The sequence below is a fragment of the Schistocerca americana genome, chromosome 6, assembly GCF_021461395.2.
Source record: "Schistocerca americana isolate TAMUIC-IGC-003095 chromosome 6, iqSchAmer2.1, whole genome shotgun sequence".
NCBI classification, from domain to species: domain Eukaryota; kingdom Metazoa; phylum Arthropoda; class Insecta; order Orthoptera; family Acrididae; genus Schistocerca; species Schistocerca americana.
In genome coordinates, this window is record NC_060124.1 from 420556730 (window position 1) to 420564079 (window position 7350).

Genomic DNA, 7350 nt, shown 5'->3' on the forward strand with positions numbered 1-7350 from the left:
CAAATGTTAAGTTAAATAGTTATTCCGGTCAGAATATCCCTGTGTTAGGACAGTGCAGCCTTCTTGCCACATACAAGGGACAAACAAAACTTGCGTCATTTTATGTTCTTCGTTCTTCTTCTGCAGTGAACTTCTTTGGTTTAGATTTATTTCAGTTGTTTAACTTGTCTATAGTAAATCAGTGAACCAGACTGTGCCTTCAGCCAGTGTTTCTAGTCTATGTGAAGAATTTGCAGACATTTTTGCACCGGGCCTTGGTTGCGCTAAGAACTATAAAGCACATTTGGAACTGAAAGTAAACGCGCAACCGAAATTTTTCCGAGCGCGCAATGTTCCCCACACATTGCGTGATGAGGTCGCAAGAACATTACGCGATTTGGAATCACAAGGTGTGATTGAACGTGTGCAGGCTTCTCTCTGGGCATCACCCTTAGTAATTTTGCCAAAACCTTCCGGAAAATTGAGACTTTGTGCGGACTTCAAGGCAACAGTGAATCCACAATTAGTGATTGCAACTTATCCTTTACCCCGCCCGGAAGATCTTTTTGACAAACTGTGCCCGGGTAAATATTTTTCGAAGTTGGACCTAGCAGATGCGTACTTGCAACTACTAGTGGGCTACGAATCCCAGCGCGTCTTGGTGGTTAACACGCATCTTGGTTTGTATCGATTCAAAAGACTGCCATTCGGGTGTGCATCCGCCCCTGCATTGTTTCAGCAATATCTGCAAACTATTTGTGCCTCGGTCCCTACTGCAGCAAACTATCTGGATGATATTGTTATCTCTGGAAAGACAGAAGAAGAACATTTAGCCAATCTCAGAACATTATTTCAGGTCTTGCGGCAACATGGTCTTCGCTTGCGGAAGGACAAATGTGTGTTGTTTGCTCGTGATTTACCATATCTGGGACATGTAATCAATGCCCAAGGCATACATCCTAGTCCAGCGCACCTCCGTGCCATACAAGACTTGCCTTCGCCGCAGAATTTGAAGCAGCTACAGAGTGTGCTGGGTAAAATAAATTACTACCATCGCTATGTGCACAATGCCTCTTCCCTTTCAGCTCCGCTTCATCGCTTACGCCGTAAAGGTGTTCCGTTCGTTTGGACGACGGAATGCGAACGCGCCTTTCGCCAGTTGAAATCGGCGTTGCTTTCAAATATTTGCCTTACGCCATTCGATCCCCGGAAACCCCTTTTGTTGATGGTAGATGCATCGGATTTCGGGATCGGTGCTGTGCTTGCGCACAAAGATGGTTCGCATGATCGCCCTATTGCCTTTGCGTCCAAATTGCTCTCGTCTGCGCAAAGAAATTATTCACAGATCGAGAAAGAAGCTTTGGCTCTCGTATTTGGTGTTACTAAGTTCCATGATTTCTTGTATGGTCGTCACTTTACCATCATCACAGACCACAAACCCTTGACGTCGCTTTTTCATCCAAACAAGCCTGTACCTCCACGTACAGCGCAGAAATTCATTCGCTGGTCTATTTTCCTCTCGCAGTACCGCTACGATATCTTGTATCGGTCCACTGCTAAGCAAGGAAACGCCGATGCGTTGTCCCGTTTGCCTGTTGCTGAGGATAGAGTATCCGATTCTTCCGAACTTGCTTGCAGGTTCCCAGAATGAGATTTTCACTCTGCAGTGGAGTGTGCGCTGATATGAAACTTCCTGGCAGATTAAAACTGTTTGCCCGACCGAGACTCGAACTCGGGACCTTTGACTTTTGAGGGCAAGTGCTCTACCAACTGAGCTACCGAAGCACGACTCACGCCCGGTTCTCACAGCTTTACTCCTACCTTCCAACCTTTACAGAAGCTCTCCTGCGAACCTTGCAGAACTAGCACTCCTGAAAGAAAGGATATTGCGGAGACATGGCTTAGCCACAGCCTGGGGGATGTTTCCAGAATGAGATTTTCACTCTGCAGCGGAGTGTGCGCTGATATGAAACTTCCTGGCAGATTAAAACTGTGTGCCCGACCGAGACTCGAACTCGGGACCTTTGCCTTTCGCGGGCAAGTGCTCTACCAACTGAGGTACCGAAGCACGACTCACGCCCGGTACTCACAGCTTTACTTCTACCAGTACCTAGTCTCCTACCTTCCAAACTTGCAGGTTCATTGATGCGGAAACCGATGACGTGGTCGAATCGTTTCCAATTGATTTTCGTCGTGTAGCTACAGCCACAGCTGCTGACCTTGTCCTTGCTACCGTTTTGCGTTCTGTTGCTACGCAATGGCCCTTGTCAAAGTCACGGATCGAGGATCCGTTGGTTCGCCGATTTTTTGCTCACAAGGAGAGACTTTTTGTTCGACGTGATGATTTGCTGTGGCCCACAATTCATGTCCGCAGAATTTCAGTCATTCTGCAAGGCCAATGGTATTCAACATCTGACATCTGCGCCGTTTTCGTCTCAGTCAAACGGTGCCACTGAACGATTGGTCCGGACTTTCAAGTAGCAGATGTTGACGTTGAAAGAGTCGCATTATCGGGAGGACGCGTTATTGCTCTTTTTGTCCTCAGCCCCGAGATGGTCGCTCGTCGGCTGAGTTGTTGCACGGTCGTCCTCATCGAACCTTGATGTCTTTGCTGCATCCGCCGCATCAGGTTCCTGTGCAGCGGCAGCCACCTGCTTTTGCTCCAGGCGACGTTATATACTATCGCAACTATCGAGGTTCACGGCGTTGGCTCGCAGGGCGCATTCTTCGCTGCCTCGGCCGCGCTATGTATCTGGTTTTGGGGGCCTCTGGTGAGGTGCGTCGGCATCTCAATCAGCTGCGCCTCTGTCGTCGCACGGGTTCTGCCGCTCCCCGTCTGCTTTCAGCGACGGTGCCGTCCGGTCAGCGCCCTGGGGACCCATCTACTGGCTCGCCTCATCCCCAGGTGTTACCGACGCTGCCTTCCATTTTGCCACATGGCGACGCGCCGCCGCCGCCGCCGCCTGTTTTCCCGCCGGTGACGCCCGCAGTGGACGCTTCGCTGCAACCGCCAGGCGCCTCCCTGGGTCACGCGGTGCCGATCGCTTCCTGTGACCAGCTGTCCTCCGACATGGACCTCTTGCCGGCTCCGGACCAGATGTCGTCTTCGCCCGTCGGCTGCCCCGCCGCGATGGAGGTCGAATCTGCAGCCCCTCCTGTCTCTTTACGGGCTCATACACCGCATGTTGGCGTGCACCCTGGACTAGGTTTTAGGCGTTTCCTAGCTCCCCTCGGACCGAATGGCCGGGTGCGGGTGGCACAGCCTCGCCTGTTGTTAGGCTCCCCACCTCGTCGCATACGTCAACATGGGGTCCTCCCCACGGCGGACGGAAACCTTATAACACAACCGTACGCCGATTTGCGGGGGAGGAATGTGGTGTCACCGCCAGACACCACACTTGCTAGGTGGTAGCCTTTAAATAGCCCGCGGTCCATTAGTATACGCCGGACCTGCGTGTCGCCACTGTCAGTAATTGCAGACCGAGCGCCACCACACGGCAGGTCTAGAGAGACGTCCTGGCACTCGCCCCAGTTGTACAGCCGACGTTCATAGCAATGGTTCACTGACAAATACGCTCTCATTTGCCGAGACGATAGTTAGCATAGCCTTCAGCTACATTTGCTTCGACCTAGCAAGGCGCCGTATTCAATTGATAATTAATATTATGAAGCATATACCGTAACGAGAGATGTTCTACAATTGTGGATTAAAGTTAAGTATTACATCATCTACGCACTTTATTTGCAATTCTCAAGATATTGTCCTGTTCCAGACCTCACGCCAGTCAGCGTGTAATTAAACGCGTGCATTTCGGCCTCCTCTAGAAACACAGTGTTGGCTCTTCTGCCAACACTACAGATGGCTGTTACGTGCCTTTATTTCGGTGATTACAAAATAGAGTCTAATGCATGCACTTGGTAGCCGACTCAGTTCATGGCGATTCGGTTGACCAAGTAAATGAATTTACTGAACATGCTGCAAAACAACTACAGGGAGCTTGTGTGTCAGAATTCGCATCCAGTCTGGCGAAACAGCGTTACAATAGAAAAATGTGACAGAGAAGAGGATTTGGTGGTTTGTTGGATTGCTGATAGATTCATATACACATGGTCCGGGTTCGATTCCAACTCGTGTCCACGACTTTTGATAGGGAGAGACAGTTTCTATTCTCTTCTGGCTATCCCAAGTGAAGAAGGTATAATGGCATTGTGGTCTGATTTTCAAATTGAACATGATATTCCTTCTCTACCAAGTAGACACTAGGTTGAACCACAATAAAGTCAGGAGTGGCGACACATAGAAACTCTATCGCCAGTAACCTGTGTTATACCAGTTATTTATTTCTAGTGACGAAACAAACGCTATGTAGGGTCACAAGACACTTATTCCATCTTTTCTTTGTGCTTCTGGACGTCGATAAAATTGGTTCTGAACTGGGAATGCAACTCAGACCGCCCTTAGCGCGGAATTTGATTCCTTCCTGGCAATACAGCTTGACTGCCATTTGTTGTTTGTTCAAAACCGCAGATTCCTCAAGATCTCCACATATTGCGCGTGAATGGGTTCGAATCCTGGCCCGGCACTAAGGTTTTCATTATGTATTATCAAGCTATAGCATGAGAACACGTATCTGCTGGTGAATAACAATTTTGATTTTTAGTATATTTTCGTTCGTTGTCAACATTAACGATATCTGACGTTTTTGCCTCCCAGTGAGACACAGAAATATTTGCGAGATCCCTTTAAGTTCAAGGATGTTAAGTTCGAGCTACTGGTGGAGAAAAATTCGGTAGCCGACGTCTCTTTGTGTGCAGTCGACAACGATATGTGTGGGATTCGATTACCAGTCAGCACTGAACTCTTCGTCATATTATTTCTAATTCAAACATGTTCACACGTCACTGCTGGTGCAACAAACCGATATTTAACATTTGTTTTCTCTGGAACACAGCAGCGATAGGTTCCGGATTGGAGTCCTGGGAAGGAAAAAATTAATGTTTCGTCTCGTCATTTCAATTAAAACATCTTGCTACTGCCGAGAAAATCCGATATGTCACAGTTAATTGTGCTTTGATAACAATCCGATTAGGTTCTGGGTTCGAATCCCTGTCCAACACAAAGCTTTGCCTCACGGCATTTCAAGTAAGTTATTTGTGAAGAAGAAATATTTAACATCTCTCGTAGTTTGTTAACAGGGACAATAGATGCTGGGTAGGAATTCGCGTCCGTTAAAAATGTGTACATTATGTAATTTAAAGTTGATATTTCCTAACTGATACTGTCTTAAATCGAGGTATATCACTCTCTGTATGCCTAGTCAGGAACGGCTGTTAGTTTCCGTCAGTCACGAAATCTTTGCTTAGTCTGTATGACCTGGGTTGAATCCATATGCAGAACGTGACGGTTCGTTGTGTCATTTGAAGTTACACATATCCTCATCTAGCAGCTCGTGAAAAACTTTTTTAATGTCATTTTGTGTTAAATAATAAGTACGGTATGTTACTTTGAAGAGGAAATCATGAATACGACGAAGTTACTACGTATATTACCTATCTGACGTAATAATGAGAGTGGTAACATTTCAGGTATGTCATTTATTGTAATAAATGTGAGCTTACAAGCCTTAAGGACAGTCTTATCTGTGATAAGGTGTTCCTTGATATTTGTAGTATCGTGGTATTACATTACATCTTGAGTTATTGCGATACAGAGTAGTGTTTTCTAGTAGTGATTTGCTGGAACCATTTTCAATAGTCAAACGACTGTGCCGAGGAGCGATTAGAGGACCTGCTAGACAGCTGCGTTATGAGGGTTGTATTTGAATCAGGCGAAATGCAATTCAGGTCGTTCGGATACTTTTGAGTATGACTGTACATGCCTGGGGTATTGAATACTGTGTCTAATTCACTATCTCTTGTCCTGGTAGGATTAACAGAAACTAAGGACGATGAAGTAAAGAAAACCAATGTAGTTTGTACTATATGAAGGAAATGATTCACTTCGATGATGGTGCCGAAGAATAAGACAGCAGCAAATAAGATTTCAAAGGTGGTAAAGTTTCCAAACAGACAAAACTAGCGATATAAGGAAGTCATTGATTCGGCCCCTTAGAAGATCAAAACATCAGCACCAAAGTGGAAGGATAGAATGAATAGAAATACAAAGACATGGAACTGTGAAGTAGATCAGAAGGTTATGAGACATTATTTTATCCATTTTGATTGGAGAACACCACAACTCTTTTCGTAAATTATACTATAGGAAATACTGCAACGAGGCACAAGTTTTCTTGAAATGATTTTATTATATCATTACTGGCTTCGGGCCTGAGCCCATCATAAGATGATGATAAAATTTTTGTGCTGCATAGTTTACGAAAGATGCTTCACAATTTTTTTTTAATTTAACTGGTAAAGAAGTCGACTCTACCATCTGACGATGGGCTCAGTCCCGATACTAGTAATGGTGTAATAAAATCATTTCAAGAAAACTTGTGGTTGGTTTTAGTGTTTCCTACGGTGTAAGGTTTTGATACAGCCGTATAGACTATCAAGGAGACAGAAGGCAATGTGTCAAATTCTTTCTGCTATGTTATGGAGCAGTGAAGATTCGACGCGTTATCCATACCAATGTCGTGGAGGTGGAGGCATTCAACACTGTAAAAAATGGAGAAAAATACCCTATTAGCAATATTAAATCTCTTAGAGAATGACGAAGTAGTGAGAACAAAGCCTTTGGGGTCATGAGCAGTAATTAATTTGTTAGCGTGATGTGTGGTCATTCACGTTTTATTATCTGAGTGGGTGTAAATGTTGACGTTTGGAAAGAGGAGATCAACTTGTGAGTAGAGTGTGTGGCTCTGGGTATATGACAAAAGTAACTATAATATGTAAGAATGATGAATACACTACTGGCCATTAAAATTGCTACACCACGAAGATGACGTGCTATAGACGCGAAATTTAACCGACGTGAAGAAGATGCTGTGATATGAAAATGCTAGCTTTTCAGAGCATTCACAAAATGTTGGGGCCATTGGCGATACCTACAACGTGCTGACATGAGGAAAGTTTCCAACCCATTTCTCACACAGAAACAGCAGTTGACCGCCGTTGCCTGGTGAAACGTTGTTGTGATGCCTCGTGTTAGGAGGAGAAATGCATACCATCACATTTCCGACTTTGATAAAGGTCGGATTGTAGTCTATCGCGATTGCGGTTTATCGTATCGCGACATTGCTGCTCGCGTTGGTCGAAATCCAATGACTGTTAGCAGAATATGGAATCGGTGGGTTCAGGAGGGTAACACGGAACGCCGTGCTGGATCCCAACGGCCTCGTATCACTAGCAGTCGAGATGACAGGCATCATA

The 7350-nt window shown here is 45.7% G+C and overlaps 1 non-coding gene across 1 annotated transcript; it reads right to left on the reverse strand.

Annotated features, from left to right (window-relative positions):
- Positions 1-1690: 1690 nt before the first annotated feature.
- Positions 1691-1765, reverse strand: Trnal-caa. Its single transcript has one exon. It is a non-coding gene; the product is annotated as a tRNA-Leu (tRNA).
- Positions 1766-7350: the final 5585 nt, after the last annotated feature.